Source organism: Rattus rattus, chromosome 13 (assembly GCF_011064425.1).
Source record: "Rattus rattus isolate New Zealand chromosome 13, Rrattus_CSIRO_v1, whole genome shotgun sequence".
Classification (NCBI taxonomy): Eukaryota; Metazoa; Chordata; class Mammalia; order Rodentia; family Muridae; genus Rattus; species Rattus rattus.
In genome coordinates, this window is record NC_046166.1 from 32,202,197 (window position 1) to 32,219,565 (window position 17,369).

The 17,369-nt window shown below is 37.4% G+C and overlaps 1 pseudogene; it reads right to left on the reverse strand.

Annotated features, from left to right (window-relative positions):
* Nucleotides 1-277: 277 nt before the first annotated feature.
* LOC116915157 lies at nucleotides 278-388 on the reverse strand (annotated as a pseudogene).
* Nucleotides 389-17,369: the final 16,981 nt, after the last annotated feature.

Genomic DNA, 17,369 nt, shown 5'->3' on the forward strand with positions numbered 1-17,369 from the left:
TACCTGAGCTCCTTCCCTTGCCCTCTGATCTAGGGAAGTGGGATCTGCCCAGGCAAGACTCAGAAACAGAACATCCCGATGGTGGCCAGTATTGTCTGGTGTTCTCCAGGACTAACTGAAGAGGTTGCCCCTCGATCAACGAAGCTGACAGTGGTGTGTGTGTGTGTGTGTGTGTGTGTGTGTGTGTGTGTGTGTGTGTGTGTGTGTGTCTGTCTGTCTGTCTGTCTGTCTTGGGAGGGGGCGTTCCTATGACTTTCTCCCTGCTTCCTTTTCTCCTGCTGAGCACAGCCATTCATACTTAATATCTATCAAATTGAAAGTTTTCAATTAGCAATAATCGTGCCTCAGATAAACCTCACTGGCTATGATACTGCTGTGGTGCAAAGCTATAAGAGAATTAAAACAATAATCCATAAAAGACAATCACATTAAGGCAAAAAATAATCCACCACAAGCTGCTTGATTATTTGTTGTGACTTTGTGGTTTGATTTGAACCTGCCTCATTGGAAATAAAAAAAAAAAAAAGAAAAAGAACACAAGAGTTGACATGTTTTTCACATAGCTGATGTGTTTGCTCTTGATACAGAGAGAAAAGAAAAGAAATCCTGTTTGCTAACGAGAGGAAGAAGGTAAGTGGTATAAATACAACTTTAGATCACAGAAGACACAATATGTAACAAAAGGCTGCCTGGCCTCCCCTTCCCTACCTGTAGACTTGCAGGAACAGGAAGTTCAGAGTGAGTGAGTAACGACTTTCCCAGGGCCCCTTCTGGCTTCCCACTGCTGAAATGAGATGGAGCAGCGTGGAACTGGACTCATTTTATTTGATCATCAAAGGAACTGGGGGAACTCAGCAAGGCATCAATCCTTGCTTGCCTCCCCGGAAGTGCTGATCACTTCAGACCGGATTCTTCTGAGTGTGGTGGACACATAAGAAGTCTCTTATTTGCAGAAGGTGCAACGTGTCCCCTGCCTTGACCTTGCCCCACGTGTAGAACACATGTAGTGATGCAGGGCCTCGCAAAACTGTGGGAGAATCCTGGTCACCTCCCAGGGAGTTGGAGATTACTGGAAAGGAGCTGCGTTCTCAGCCACAGTAGCATCTTGATCACTCAGCCTGGTCTGAGATGGCAGGGATTGCAGGCTGCAGAAATCAGAAACTGCACATCAAAGCACTTTCCCAACTGTAAAGGATTCCGTAGCGATGCTATGTATGGTGAGAGTTTCAAGTACGAGTGCATGGACAGCTGCTAAGACGATGCTGTGCAGACTGTTCTAGATTTTCACCTCTTTGGTTCCCATTCCTGTCTCAAGCTGACTTTTGCCGAAGCTATTATGATATAGCTGTTTTCTCTTTCCTGCCTATAAGTTAAGCTGCCCTTTAGAATTAACCCTTTTAAAAAAACATCCTAAAAGTCAAAGAGGAAAATCCAAGAGAAATAACCAAGAGTATTGTCAGTATGAATGATTTCGTGAGACGTTTTACTTTGTTTTAAAGTATTTTCTTTTTGTGTATATGATTGTTTGCCTGCATGTATGTGTGAGTACCATACCCAGAGGCTAAGCAAACAAAAAGACAGATCCCCTAGAATTAAATCTGAATTAAGGAACACAAAATCACTGTGTGAGAGCAGAGGCAGACATAAAGACCGTTCTCTTCAGAACAGGTGCAAGAAGGTGGAACAATTTGGATGTAAGGAGTCAGTAATAACTGACTCTTGATTCTCACTTTAAGATAATGCAAACAGTGTTTTCTCTTCATTAAAAAGTTATGGGAGGGACTGGAGAGATGTCTCAGCGGTTAGGAGCATTGACTGCTCCTCCAGAGGTCCTGAGTTCAATTCCCTGCAACCACACGGTGGCTCACAACCATCTGTAGTGGGATCTGATGCCCTCTTCTGGTGTGTCTGAGGACAGCTACAGTGTACTCACATAAATAAATCTTAAAGAAGAAAAATAAAAAACAAAGTCATGGAAGCAAGATTCTCTGGTTATATCTTACTGTGGGGAAGAATATATGTATAGAGTTACGATGAGGTCCTCCAGTGACTTTCCACATAAGAATGGAGACAATGAATGCCCAGGCATATGACAAATTTCACACAGATACAAGAGATTTCCTGGCTGAACCTAGAGAGGAATAAAAGTGCCTGATGAAAGAGATCAGTCCAGATGAATACAATGGAGCTGCTATTATCGGCACTGATAACAAGAAACAAGGAGAAAGCCCATTTTGTTTAGAAGAATAGAAGATTCACGTAGACCTGTGTTGCTTGAAAAGTAGAAATTCTGCTGACGAGCAGTAGAGGTGAATAAAGACAGAGCCTCCAAAGCCTGTCCCACCCTATCCCCTCCCCTTGCTAAATATCTTTCCCCCACTCTCCTGTCCTATAAAGAGTCTGCATTTCCTATCACTGCCCCTCCGGTCTCTTCTTTAGTCCCCTCCCCCCATACCTAGCTCAGCGAGCCCAGAACACCATAGAATTTCCTGAGGTGATAACCTAGGGATCCTGTTTCTTCTCTATTACTGTCATTCCCTGTCAGACCTTCCCAGGTTTTCTCGAGACCAACTAGGTCCCAAGAGCAAGCAGATGTAATTCATTCCCACAGAGGAACTATTAGGTGATTTAATGTACTCTTTGGTTCAATCTTCTATAGCTGCCCTAAAATGGATGTCTAGTGTGCTGTTTGAATATAGGACTAGAAGCTAACATTTTAAGCAACTTCAGTACAAGGAGAGCTATTTTGGGGGTAGGGCTACTTTTAAGGATGGCACTGTCTTGTCTGTGTGCTGAATTGACTCCGTTCTACCCCTCACCATGAGTGAATTCCGCTACTCTCTAACATGGTACTGAAATGTCCCCACCCTCCCAATGTTTTAACATAGTCTTGCTGCATTTCTCAAACTAGCCTCAGTCTGGAGACCCTTCTATCTTGGCACTTAAAAATGGAACCAATGGCTGTCCATTGCCTTCATCTTCTCTCCTGGGGTCCTAGGAGTTCAACTTGGAAGTTACTGCTTTATATGAATTAACTATGTAAAATATTCACCTTGCTGAAGACGTTAGAAACAACTCATTGGAGGTATAAATAGATTGCATGGTGAGAAGCATCTTTAAGGACCACTGACAGAAACAACATGTGCAAGATGCAGAGACTGCACGGATCTCATCCGTGGTTCATAAGTATAGTTATAAACAACGATTCCCAAGAAAAGCTCACTTTTATGTGTTCCTTAAACTAAGGACTAGCTGTGTCACCATCTGTGTTGAGGAATGTACACTAGGAAAATTACAATGAGAGGTCTGGGAAGAGAGCCACAGGATCGGAATGCTGTGCAAGTCGTGGGGATATTTCCCCCCTGTAATCCCCATTTGCAGCAGGTCAGGCTGCAGTGATAACAGCTGCAGAAACAATTGGAGACTTATTCATAAAATCAAAGGCAGTGTGCCAGATGGCCACCAACCAAAGGAACTGAGGCTGGAGAGGATTAGCAAAAGCTGCTGCAATGGGGAACAAACCCCATGAGAATAAACATCTTTGTACTTCTGCTGGATTGTAAAAATCACAAGGAAAACAGTCTTAAAGGTTTGTTAAGGAGGAGGTTTATCTTCAGAGAATAATTTCCTTTTTTGTTGTTGTTACTTCTTGCTAATGGAAATACCCCCAAAACAATTTTCTTGGTTGAAAATTTGATCTGTCCAAGTTGCTCTGTTGCTTTTCTTGTCTCTTTTATAATCTTCATGTAATACAGAAATAATAGGGAAAGGAGAGGATCTCTGTTGCTTTAGTTACCTTTAGTTACTACCTGTGTGAAGGAAAGCATCATCGTTTGAAGATGTACACATCCTAGCTACGTATCATGCCAGTCAAGACAAAGTGCTGCCAACCTAAGCTACCGAAGTCTAGACGTCACTGGAGTAGTGTGCTTAACTGTGAGATAACACGTATTGCTTTGTTGGTAAATACTCAACCCATTATGACAATATATACCCAAGGAAGAGTTAGAGAAAGGACTGAAGGAGCTGAACGGGTTTGCAACCTCATAGGAAGAACAATATCAACCAACCAGACCCCACCAGAGCTACCAGTGACTAAACCACCAACCAAAGATTACACATGGAGGCACTCATGGCTCCAGCTGCATATGTAGCAGAGGATGGCCTTGTTTGGCATAAGTAGGAGACTGATGGAGACTCATTTTCCCAGTGTAGGGGAATGACAGGGTGTTGAGGTGGGATTGGGTGGGTGGGAGGGGAAGCATCCTCATAGAAGCAGGGGGACTAGGAAAAGGGATAACATTTGAAATGTAAATACATAAAATATCCAAATTTAAAAAAAAGAAAAAACTGAAAATGAAGAGTAAGTTTATCATCTCAAAGTTATTAATTCATTTGCAATTCACATACACATAAATATTGTGTCTGAAAATATTTGTCTATTTTATATGCACAAATATTTTTCCTGCATGTATGTATTCATGTGAACTGCATGGTACCTAGTGCCCTAGGAAGCCAGAAGAGGGCATTAGATTCTCTGGAACTGGAGTTATAGGAAATTGTGAGCCACCAGATGGCTGCTGAGAATTGAAACTTGGACCCATTTAAGACATATAAGTTAAGTGCTCTTAACTGCTGACATATCTCTCTAGCCCCACAAGACAATATTTTATAATGCTGAATTTTATACTTCTGAGGGCCTCTGAATGAAAGTACCACAGAATAAAGAGCAAACTTTTGAAAATGATTTCTGTGCATGTTTATTGAGAAGAAAATGATCATCAAGAAAAATAGCATAAACTGAAACTTCAACATGAACTGAAATTGTTATTATTTCCCAAAATTCCGAGAAAAATTACTTTCAAGTTTCTAAAAGTAATCTAAAATAATGTTTTAAAAGTAGTTTCCTTCAAATATGTTTAGTTTCTAAGAAAAATTAGGTCTTTGCTACTACTATTTAAATCTTGGGCATTAACTTAAATACAAGATTAATAGTAAAAAAAATCTAATTCGAGGCACTTAAAGTCTCAATAACAGATTCTGAGGGACTCTGGCTTACCTTGCTAGATCCATCATTAACCAAACAAGCAACTTGACACTGCACATTGACAGCATTATATTTTATTTTAAATTAGAATTACTCAACACATTGTTGAATCATGAGGGAAGTGTCCTTTCTTCCAACTGTTTAGTATTATTTTTATAAGAAAAAAACCCCTGCATTCTCATTATTTCATAGTTTGATCCGTACATTTAAAATAATCACAGGACTGGAAGACATTTACCAAGCAATGACAAGGTGGGTGGGCTGTCATGTCATTTCTAATATGTCTAAATGAAACGGAGATGCACGTAATTATGAGAAAAATTTCAATGCAAACACACTTTTGGAGAACTTGGAATGCTTCAGGAGTGGGTGATTTCTAAAATGAACCAGAATCATCCATTACCAATCAGTGACTCTGTTAATCTTTGTATCAGCATATGTATCAGAAGCAAAGGAAACCTGGTAACATGTGCATGGATCTGGAACAAATTAAAGTATTAGCAAGAACAATGCCCATCAGCATGTGTGATTCGTCATGCCTTAATTTCCCTTTAATGCTCACACACAGGAAGTGTTTGGAAGACCTGCTGTTTGTTCGTTTTATCCTTCTCGCTTGAGGATAAAGGTAGTGGAGATTCTGTCTCAGCACTGAACGGTTTATTCCAGACTTGAAACGCCTGTGCATTCCATCAACAAACATTTGTGTGACATTCTATGAAGGACACAGGCCATATGGACTTTGTAAATGAGAAATAGTAAGTAAATAAAATATTGCATGGCTATAGAGGACAGAAATGTTTGATACAAAATCCTGAGAAAACTATATATATATATGTAGGGATGGCACTGGCTGTTTCTAGGAAGCCACCTGGTTGGTTGACAGGATTGGGAAAGAAACCACCAGTATTATATACATTTTATTCCTCCACTTTTAATGTGACAATGTCTTATAAAAACTATCTAAAACTAATAAAATGAAACAAGTTCTTTAAATACTTGTTTGTATTTTAAAATAATGGTTGAAACAGATGCCATGATAGCTTGGAGTTCTTTGTGGGTCTTAATGGATAAATAAGTGGAATAATAAATTATAGATACTATTTAGACAGACTAAATTAGGGAGCAGGCTAGGCAGGGCAAGTGACATTAAAGCTAAGAAAGAAGAGCAGAAGATGCATGTGGATTAGCAAGCAGCCTGGCTCCAGGTAATTTAGGAGGGATGCCTAGGGACACTGGGACGCAGCTTATGGCATGTCTTGAATGCCAAGGTAAGAACTTCAGACCTTAAACAATACAAATGGTTTATTTTGCTTAGGATTTTTGAACAGCTGAGATTGGTTTCCCAATACTGCCCAGTCAAAATTGGGATCAGAGGTTTTTCGAATCTAATACAATATTCTGGATAAAAACGCCATGGTGAAGGTGGCGGGTTAGTTTGTAAACATTGGAAGAGTCAGTCAAAGGCAAAAAAGATTAAAAACTGAAAGCAATGACTGTCCTGAGAGTCCCCTGGGAGGGGTCATCATCAGCACTGGGTCTTCAGTTTGGTGTAACACTGGGTCTTTCTGTGTAGCTCATGTTAGGTAAAACGCTGCCTCCCCACGGCTCCATCACTGTGCCAGTCTATTACTGCAGATTCTTGAATGTCTGAGAAAATGCAGTTGATTTGAAAGAGCACTATTAAGATTACATGATACTGTGTGATCCATCATTTTTGAGTCCACAACATATGCTAGGATGTGTCGTAGATCCTGGAATAAGCCAGAGTTCATCCTTCCCTTTTATTTGGTTGGTTTCTTATGGAGATAGATGAAGCAAGGTGACAGGCAATGAACAGATTACATGCATAGAAGGAGAAGAATGAATATGCAGGAAATGCATAGAAATGGTGTGGGGGGACACCCACATCCAAATGAAGCAAAGTGGTAGTGACACATGAAGCAATTCTTTCCTCCCAACTAGACTAATGTGTCCTCTTAGGCATATTAGAAGGGCCCATTGCAAGGACAAGAGTGGATAACTGATGAAGAAAACTGGCCCCAGGAAGCAACTAAAGATGGAGTTAATCACAGGAATGAAGACGTTCTTCTTGGGAAAGAGACACCAATTTTTTGAGGCAAGCAGGAAGAAGGAAAACTGCAGCATGGAAGTCACAGTTCTTACTGAATGGAAGAAAAAAACAGAACATTTGAACTGGGATCCTCTACTTGCAGAGTGCGGGAGAGGTTTGGGGAGGGTATTGATACTGATGGCTCAAGGTTGAAGACTATATTATTGCCTTCTTGGGCTCCAGGGCTGTGGTGTGGCAAACACAGTTTTGGTTCACCAGCACCTGGCATAGTGGGCTAATTTGCAAAATGCCAAGAAAGGCCATCACTGCCAAACTGAAAATGCACAGCAAACATGACTGGAACAGAAACCTTTCAGAGTTTCAGGTAGGAAGGGTGTTTTATTTCTCTTTTATGTCCTATGTTAATAGAACACATTATTTGCTAATGTACGTGAGTCACTCTCACAATTAATTACCTTTGTGTGCTGAAAATAGCTATAATCTAAAAGAAATCTAAAAGAGATTTAAAGCCAAAAAGAGATTTTTCTCAACTGCTTTGGGAATTTCTTTAAAATCATGTGAAAATATCATCAAGCTTCAGTAGTTTAAGACTTCCTGTGAAAAACACATGCTTAGGAAATAACATCTACTAGCTAAAAATCATCATACAACCTGCTGCCCCTTGTGTCCTTGGAAGGGTAAGAACTCAAGACAGAGAAAATTGGAAGTGGAGAAAAGGATCAAATCCAGAGGAGAATACTTCCCTCATCACTTCCAAATTAAAAGCAACACAAACAGGAAAATGGCTCGGTCATAGACAAGATGGCTGCATCGGTGACTCGGTGCTCTTGTGTGCTCTGGGGGAAGGCATAGTAGAAAAGTTAGGTGAGTGGGCAGGACTGTCTGGATCTCTGCTGCCTTAGAGCACCAGACACAAAGGCACGCTCTCCTGAGGGAGGGAGCCAAATGAGGAAGTTCATCTTTCAACAGCCTTGGGGGATGCAGGGTACAAATCTCAAGCTGTTCTGATGATCATCAAGATTTATACGAGTGCATTTAACACATTCAGTACTTTGGAAAGTGCAAATCAGACTCCAATGTCCAGAAAAGGGACAACTGCTGAGAAACCTCACTCTGTAAATCAAACTGCTCACTAGAGACTGGCTTTGATGGTGTGGGGCTCTTATGATTCGTCTTGGGTGGTTTGATCTGAAAAGGCCAGAAATTATGCTGTTGCATACTCCACAGAAAAATCTCTTTATCAGTTAATCGTGAATACATCTCCATTTTACCGAATAAGATCGCCAATTGTTTTAAATCGTGATAAATTGCAGTTAAGTGCAAAGAGAGATCACAATTTAAAAATCTAATTCTGTTATTGCTACATTTTACACAGAATCAGACGTCGGTCTGTCTTCATTATTATTTTTTTTTAATTAAATTGGTCTATTAGATAACCTAAGCCTTTAAAGCCATATATCCTATTTTAATTAAAAAAATTCTGGTTGTGATCACTGAATACAATTAAATTCCCATGTAAAATATGGAAAGAAAAGAGGTAAGACAAGGTCATATAGTGTTACCTGATAAAAGGAGACAGTAATATTTAAAATGAGGTAAGTGTTGCACCGATTTACGATGTATTTTATCTGCAGGAGAAACCATAGTTTATCGGAGTGTCATTCAGCTTGAATCGTCAGCTGTATATCTCTGACTTTTGAATGTAACTGTTGAAAGGAAAAGGCTTTGAGAGATGTGAGCTAGGAGACAGATCAAAAGCTTAAAGCAATTTTGCTTTGCTAGTTCAAATATATTTTTATTGAAACATATTTTGTTGTCATGCATGCATAAATATTATATAGTATCAGTCACGAGGGGGTGAGGGTCCCAGATTAGTTGGGTATTGTTAGCTGAAAGGCAAGCATTCAAATCTTCTTGCAAATTTTATATAATCTCAGATTTTCTTTGCATGGTCTTTTTTTTTTTTTTTTTTGCTTTGGTTTGTTTTTGCTTTTTAAACTTACAATTTTGCAGTATTGATTCTTTGCCATAGGTCAGGTTCACTGTAAACAATTCAAAATTAAGGAATAAAGTTAAGGACCATAAACTTTATAATAGGAAGAACTAATTAGAGTCTTAGGAAGTTAATGATAGTTTTGATATCCTCTATATGCTCGCTCTCTCTCTCTCTCTCTCTCTCTCTCTCTCTCTCACACACACACACACACACACACACACACATACACACACACACACATCTATAGTCTATGCCATTAACTTTTGTTTTTAAATTTATTTTTCTGCCATTAGTTTTACATTTCTTTGGTGCTTTTAATTGAGAGCCCTGCTACTAGTTGTTAAATGCAGTTGTGAACACTTGGTGACATCTCCTGGTGTTTTTTGAGTAAGGCTCCTTATACTTTAACTATAATTTGTTAATTTATGTTGCAACTATTTTCTTTAGCTTCATATTTTCTTGCCCATGTTAGTATTTCTTCTTCAAGTACCTTTAGAATACTGGAATGCATTAAAACCACAGATTTCCAAAATTTTCAAGCAAGTTTATAATTTCTCGTGTTTTATTTTTACAACAGTTGATTTTTTTAAAATAGAACCAAAAAAAAAATTAACTGTCACAGCAAATACAGTTCCTAGGAACGAGGATGAAAACTAACCGTGCTACCTTCCGAAGACAGGCTGAAAATTGATCCCTAAAGGTTTAAATTATTTAATCAAGAAAAGACAGGTGAGACAGAAAAGAGATCGTCTCCACTTTGGGGTTTCTTCATCACAGTCTTTTAAGAGCTACAGCTAATAAAGTCATCAGAGTTATTTGGATGTTCTATGTCTATTTAACTGGCCACAGTCTTAAGAGTAGAAGTCTAAGATGTCCTCTTCAGTATCCTGAGTACAGAGAAGGAGTTGAAGTTTTAGGAGAAAATAAAAGTAACCAGGGCTTGTGCATTACGTTGCCAGAGGCTTCCCTCCAACAATCATGGATACCGTAAAGTGCACATTCGTCAATGCTAGTTTTCACCGTTCCATAAAGTGGAAGGACGCTGCTAACTCAAAGGCTTTCACATGCGATAAAGCAGCCTCATGTTTGACTTGATGTAACAATTTATAGAAGGGATTTCATACCTCGTACAGTCCTATTATTATTTAAAGAACAACAGCTTGAAGGAGTCCGGTTCCTTGTACATCTTACCCAGCTTTATTAGAATGATTACAAAGGGACTCAGTTCATAACTCACATCCTTTCGTAAAACGGCAACTGTAAGCCAGCAAACATCTCACAGATGTGCGTCTGTGTCTCTCTGCCTTGCTGAGGCCTTAGATAAACTTTTAAAGGTTTGTTTAAGAAAATCATTAGTTAAGGGCCATTTCACATTAACACACATTCTTTCTTTTGTATTTTCTTTTAAAGCTTGCTCGGATACTGTATTTTCATTAGGTCTATCAGAAAAAAAATTACATTCCTTTCTGCATCTAATTTATCCATTCCCCACTAAAGTCACATACACTGCAGCTTATGGTAATAAAACGACTCTAACCATTTTAACCATATTTTATACTTTGATATTTCAAAGCCTTTCCTCAAGAAAAAAAATGAAACAAAAATTAATAAAAGCCAAACTCCTCTTTTTCCTTTGGCAAGGTGTCTTAGGAACAGAGGTTTAAAGACTAAGAAGCATTTCTCTGTTTTGGGTAAAGAATCAAGTCTCAGGATTTCTTACATGTGAGCAAAGAATTCTTATAATTCATGAAAGCATCCAGTACATGCATTTATTATTAATATAGTATTTTATATACAATAAAAATGATAAGAACAGTGTAAATAGAAAGCCAAATACTAAATACTAGGCTTCGTAACAAAACCCCATTTATTAAGAGTGAATTTACTTATTCATAATATTCTTAAACTATTGCTTAGGTGACAGGTGTCACGTTTGGTACTTTGCATTTGTAACTTACACAGTATTAACAACTGTTTTATGTTTTGTTCTTTGGAAGAATTGAATGTAGCACATGCGTTAACGCTGCTATGCTTCATCTTCTATTCACTATTGCAACATTGAGTTAAAAGCCACTGATTTCAAAAATGAGTGACACTATTTGGGGAATTAGTAACGAATTAGAACAAAAATAATTTCTTAGAATGATTCAAATAATTATAAGAAAAACCCATTTTGTGAAAATGTTTGAGTCCCTTTTTCAAAGAAAGAACATAGAGGAGAGGGGGGTGGGGAATGAGAGAGAGGTCTATACTGTTTTCAGCATTGAGAAAGAACAATTTGCTTCTGGGTAAAGGCTTTTCTGTTAATTATAGTGGTTATATTATGTGTTAGTTGTGTCATAAACAATATCATAGTAGCAACAATAATACAGCACTGTATTTCATTAGGTATGTCAATATTTTAATCAGATTACATATCCTTAGCATGGTGATATTTTATATATATTGGACTCTTAATGAATCATTTCTTAAAACACATACAATCCACTTTTATTGCACTTTGGTCCACTTCCCAACTTTTCTTTTCGCTCTCCTTACTCTCTGTTTTCTTGAAAAATAAACTTGTGTTTCTCACCACTCTGTTTACAGGCTTTTTCTTTTCATATATGTTTAAAGGTGTTCATACATTTTTCACAGAGGTCACACAGCGATTCACTTAGAATCTGTATTGAGAAGTTATGTATGAGTGAAGAAGGAATCTTTCTAAGTTTTTCTTTGTTAGTTCATTAAGTACCCTTTGGTTAAGTTCTTGAGAGACTTATAAGTCAATTCAAGAGGATAACCCTTCTTTTTAAATTGTAAATTGCAAATGAGGAGGTAGTTGTAATGATTTTAGTAATATTTATATTTCACGAATAGCTCATAATCTTTTTTTTTTTTCCGGAACTGGGGACCGAACCCAGGGCCTTGCGCTTCCTAGGTAAGCGCTCTACCACTGAGCTAAATCCCCAGCCCTATAGCTCATAATCTTTAGATATATTTTTAGACATTTCACTTGCAGTTATTTAAGAGATACAACAACCAAACTATGTGCACCAATAGATTTATTTCTAAAGATTAATTAAAAACTAAAATTCTTAGGCTATTAGACACATTATGGGGTAACCAAATTTTGAAAAGAATGTAACAATATTATAAAATTTAACCAAATGATAAGTCTTCAAGGACTATTAAAAGCATTGTTTGTACTGAAGTAGCTAAGAAAATACACTACATTACTATTCATACTACACTAAACTTAATTCTGAATACTTCTTTCAAATGATTAACATTATTCCTGGAATTTAGCAATAATTTAGAACAAAATAAGTTTGTTAGAATAATTCGAATAGTTCTAAAAAAGTTTGTGAAATGTTTGAGTTTCAATCACAAAGAAATAACACAGAAATAAAAGTTTTGTTTGTCATATTTTTAAAAAGTAGCAAAAATACATCTTTACACACACACATACACACACACACACACACACACCCCTCTGTCCATTCATACACCCATTTTACATTGACCAAAATGTATTACACCATAACTTATAACTGTCATGAAACTAATTTTATCGTTTGTTTTATTATAATAGTACTGCAGTTAAGAAAATATCAAAATAAAATGTTATTTAACCTTTCAATATTACTATAAAAGGTAATAACCAAATGTGGTTCCTATAAATTATTAACTTACTGATTAGTACATGATTTTAAAATTAAACCTCAAGTTTAACTCCATAAAAGGAAATTTTATCTGAGGTTATCCAATTGATTCATTATTGTGGGACTTATTTCTCTTTCTCTAGAAGCCAAAGAGCGTCATATTGGTTGTGCTCTTTTATTTTTGTGTATTTTCTAATCACTAGATGTAATTGTTTTTACAAAGGATAGGATTTTATGCATTGAGATAAGTCATCACTAAAACACACTGTCAGCTTTCAGTTTGTTACACCGGGAATCAACCGCAGAGACGCGTTATCATCTAGATTCTGATTCTCTTTCGTTCTTTCCCATCATTGGACACAAAGCCTCCCCCCTGCCCCCTGTTACATTGCTACAGTTCCATCAGAAGATAGGACAGTGAAAATGTGCACTAGCTTTCACTGTGACTTGATGAATAGCACGAGGGCATAGTGGAAACGCTGAACTCCTCCATGATTAAAAAGCAAACCTTTAATGTAGTTTTTGTTTACCATGTCGTAAGTGCAGTGTTGGAAGTTACTGCCAAGGAGTCATCGGAACAGGCATGGGTTCGGCAATGTCAGCCAGCCAATGCTTTGAAAATTATTCAGTTCCTCTAGCCTATGACTGAAATAATATCCAGTGGCTCCGGCCCCAAGCCTGGTTAATACATCTGTCCAGAACACATAATTACTCGGTCATAACATTCCCCCGGCCACCGGCCAACAAACCAATCAGCATTTCTTTCCAATTCACCAGAAATTTTGCTGTGTCAAACTGTTTGATCTCTAGGTAGTAAAAATGCAAAAGATGGAAGGACACTGCACTGGAAGGTTTTAATTTAGACGAGTTTCTCATGGAAATTAAATTTGAAGAGAAACATGTTTTTGTTGTCATGAGCGAAGTTGAAATTTTAATTTGGCATTCTCTACATATTGTGTAGTTAGTTTGTTTCAACACCACTAGTTCTCATGTAAGTCATTTTAGTGAGGAAATATCCCAAGAAAAAAATAACAGCGGATATATGTTCAGTTATGATTTATTTCCAAAATATTAACAAATATAGGGACAGAAACAGTATCTTTTCAGTTAATGCAAATATATGTGCATGCATGTATTAGTGTGCTTGTGTGTATATTGTATTTCTTCTATCACTGTCTGACGGCAGTTACAAGAATGTTTATGTATACATACAAGTGTGTATAGAGTGTGTTGCCTTTACACAAGCTTATTACATTTGAATAATTAGTAATCCGATCCTTTAAAGTGTTCTAGATTAAATTGCCTTATTTTGTCTTCTGTCTACAAACTCATCTAAAACATTTTAAAATAGATTCTTGGAATTATTTTTTTTATCATGTAAGGTTTCACTGAATACATGAAGTTTGAGACTGTTGTAAAGAAACAATACATAGATACAGGTCACCAAGGAAAGGAAAAAGATTCCAGACAGAAGAAAAAACATGGAGGAAGTGTTAGGGAAAAATAAAATCATATACTAGGGAAAGCTGCTCCTTTTGGACTGTAAAGGGCTCTTGGAGAATAATGAAAGATAAAGTTGGCATGAAAGTAAATAAGTTATGAATTACCTTGATATACAAAATACAAATGTGAATATTAGACCTGAACGTCTACGAATACTTAAAGCTGTTAATTCATTGTCATGTGGAAATGTTCTCTTGTTTATATATTTTTCAACTTTATTTCATCATCCGTTAGGTTTAGATTACAATATAATTCTTGGCACATGTCTGATAGAAACAGAAAGATGCGTAGAATTAATTTGATCCTATAAACAGTTAGCAACATTTATACAGCATCATTGATTTGTCTCAGACAGGCACAGACCTACAAGCAAATGGTGCCTGGAATAAAGAACAAAAGATGACACAACAGGCTCAGTTTTAGCTGGTTATTTAATATTCAAGAGGAGAAGCATAATGAATATTCTTTTGAGATCATGGATAAAATTATGCAATTATAGTATGAATCTGAGACATTCCACAGGCTCATGTCTTTGAATACTCGATCCCCATGTTATGACTTTATTAAGAGACATACCGGAATCTCTGAGAGTATCAAGCATGGCTTGCAGGTATGTCACTGGGCATGGACCTTTAAGGGTTGTGGGCCAACCCCACTTCCTTTTTAAACTCTGCTTTTTGTCTGGCCCTGTGATGTGATCAGCTGCCTTGTGTTTCCTCCTTGTCCTCCATGCCTTTGCAATGATGGACTATACTTGTTAAACTGTGAGACTGAATTCTTTCCCTAAGTTGCTTTTTACTGATATTAAGGCACAGCAACAAGAGGCATAAGAAACACGTGTGTGTATACCAATGTACTTAGACATTTTCAATCATTTTCTTTCTCTACTGTATCATGCACATTACTTCTATTGGTGTGCACATTTTCAGTTCATGGACTGGTCATCATGTCCCGTTGCATTCATGGTGATAGTGGATGCACATCTTTTTCTTTCTTGCTTGCTTGCTTGCTTGCTTGCTTGCTTGCTTGCTTGCTTGCTTCCTTCCTTCCTTCCTTCCTTCCTTCCTTCCTTCCTTCCTTTCTTTTTCCTTCCTTCTTTTTTCCTTCCTTTTTTTTGAAACACAGAGCACAGGATGATGAAACTTGCTATGCAGTCATCATTGCTCTTGAACTCCTGATTCTCCTGCTTCTACTCTTGCAGGCTGAGAAGAAGGCAGGCATCCCCACATCTAGTAGAACATCGTGAATTATTTACTAAGACACTAGATAAACAGCACACATAGACTATCTCTAAGACGCAGTTGCCTTATCCTTTTTAGAGATTGGATTTTTTAAAAGATTTATTTTATGTGTATGAATATTTACTTGCATGTATATGTGGAGCACCTCATATGTGCTTGGTGCTGCAGAGATCAGAAGAGGCTGTTAGATGCTCAGGAAGTGCAGTTACAGGTGGTTATGAGTAACCCATGGGTGCTGGAACTTGGGTCCTCTGCAAGACCACTAACAGGTTTTAACTATTGAGACATTTCTCAGGTCCCCGATACTCGGATGTTTATAATATCAAAGGCAACTTGGGCTTCCACTAATGTTAGCACAGTTAAAGAGAGTGATTTTTGTGGAGTAAATACAGAGTACAAAAGACATATCTGTAGTTGTAATCTTTATGTTTATGTCTAAGTATATCCAAAGAAACGAATCTAGCTTAAAAAGAAAACATTTTGAAGATGGATGTGACACTTTAAGGAGTCGTATTCAGCTGGGCATGGTGGCATGAGCCTTTAATCCCAGTGCTCTGCAGGCAGAAATCTCCAAGTTTGACACCAGTCTCGTCTACACAGTGAGTTCCAGGATAGCTGGGGCTACATAGATAGACACTGTCTCAAAAAACATCATTAATTCATATTAAAAAGAGGGCATAGTACTAGTGAGTTAGTTTACCTTTGTTTATTAGTATACTCTCCACAGGTATTTCTGGGGATTTACACCAAATACAGAACTTTTCATTCCCTCTTTCACGAAAGCCTCATCACTATAGAATAAAAGCCATCTTTATTTATTTTGAGGCCTGTAGAAACTTAATAGCTTCCTTGGATTACTAAAAAGAATCATATGAAATTAAAAATTAATTGTATTAATTTTACTTAATGCTAATTAATTAAGATTATTTCAAAAGAAAATGAAAACTTTAACTTTATATTCATTTAAAACTTAATGTTTCTAAACCCAGTAAGCATTTGCTCCTTTTAACGAGAACCCACTTGGCCATGCTGATGAGCAGCAACTGTATAGCAAAACAGGACTCTAATGTGAGAGCAGCTGAACTCACGGTTTAATGGCGTGCTAGGAAGCAGGAAGAGACCAGTGTTTTAGTACTTGAATAGAAATCCATACAAACAACCATTCACCTGAGAAGGTTTTTTAATTAGATATTAAATTCATGTAGAATATTTGAGTCAGGGTCTCACAATGTGGCCTAGGTAAGCTTTGAACTTGCTTCTTCTGCCTCTAAAGTTCTGGGATTTCTGGTGTGTACCATGTTGGACTTTTTAGAATGTAAATGAAGTTTTATTCTCTTCTATTTTATTGAATTTTTGAGTTTTCCTCACTGAAACATTTTTGTTGACCTAAATATTGAATATTTAAAGATATATTCAAAGTCTTTTATTTATTGATTCTTTTCTAAAAATTTATTTATTTTATGTATAAAGTGCTTTATCTGCATGCACACCTGTGTGCCAATGAGCACATCAGATCCCATTACAGCTGGTTGTAACCACCATGTGGTTGCTGAGAATTGAACTCCGGACCTCAAGACAAGCAGCCAGTGGTCTTAACCACTGAGCCATCTCTCCAGTACTACTTGTAGGTTCTTAATATCTAAAGTAATGCTTAGAAGACAGTAAGCATGAGATGGATACCTGTTGCATGGTATGGTGTGGCTTAATTTTGGGAATACCCAGTTTACCATGGTTCCATCAGAAAAAGATGACTACCTATTTAGAATCCATTTCAGATCAAATGAACTCCAAGAATGTTTCCTAACCTATTGTTTGGGTATGACAGATAATTTAGTGAGAAATTACTTTTAGTCACCTACTGGTTTTC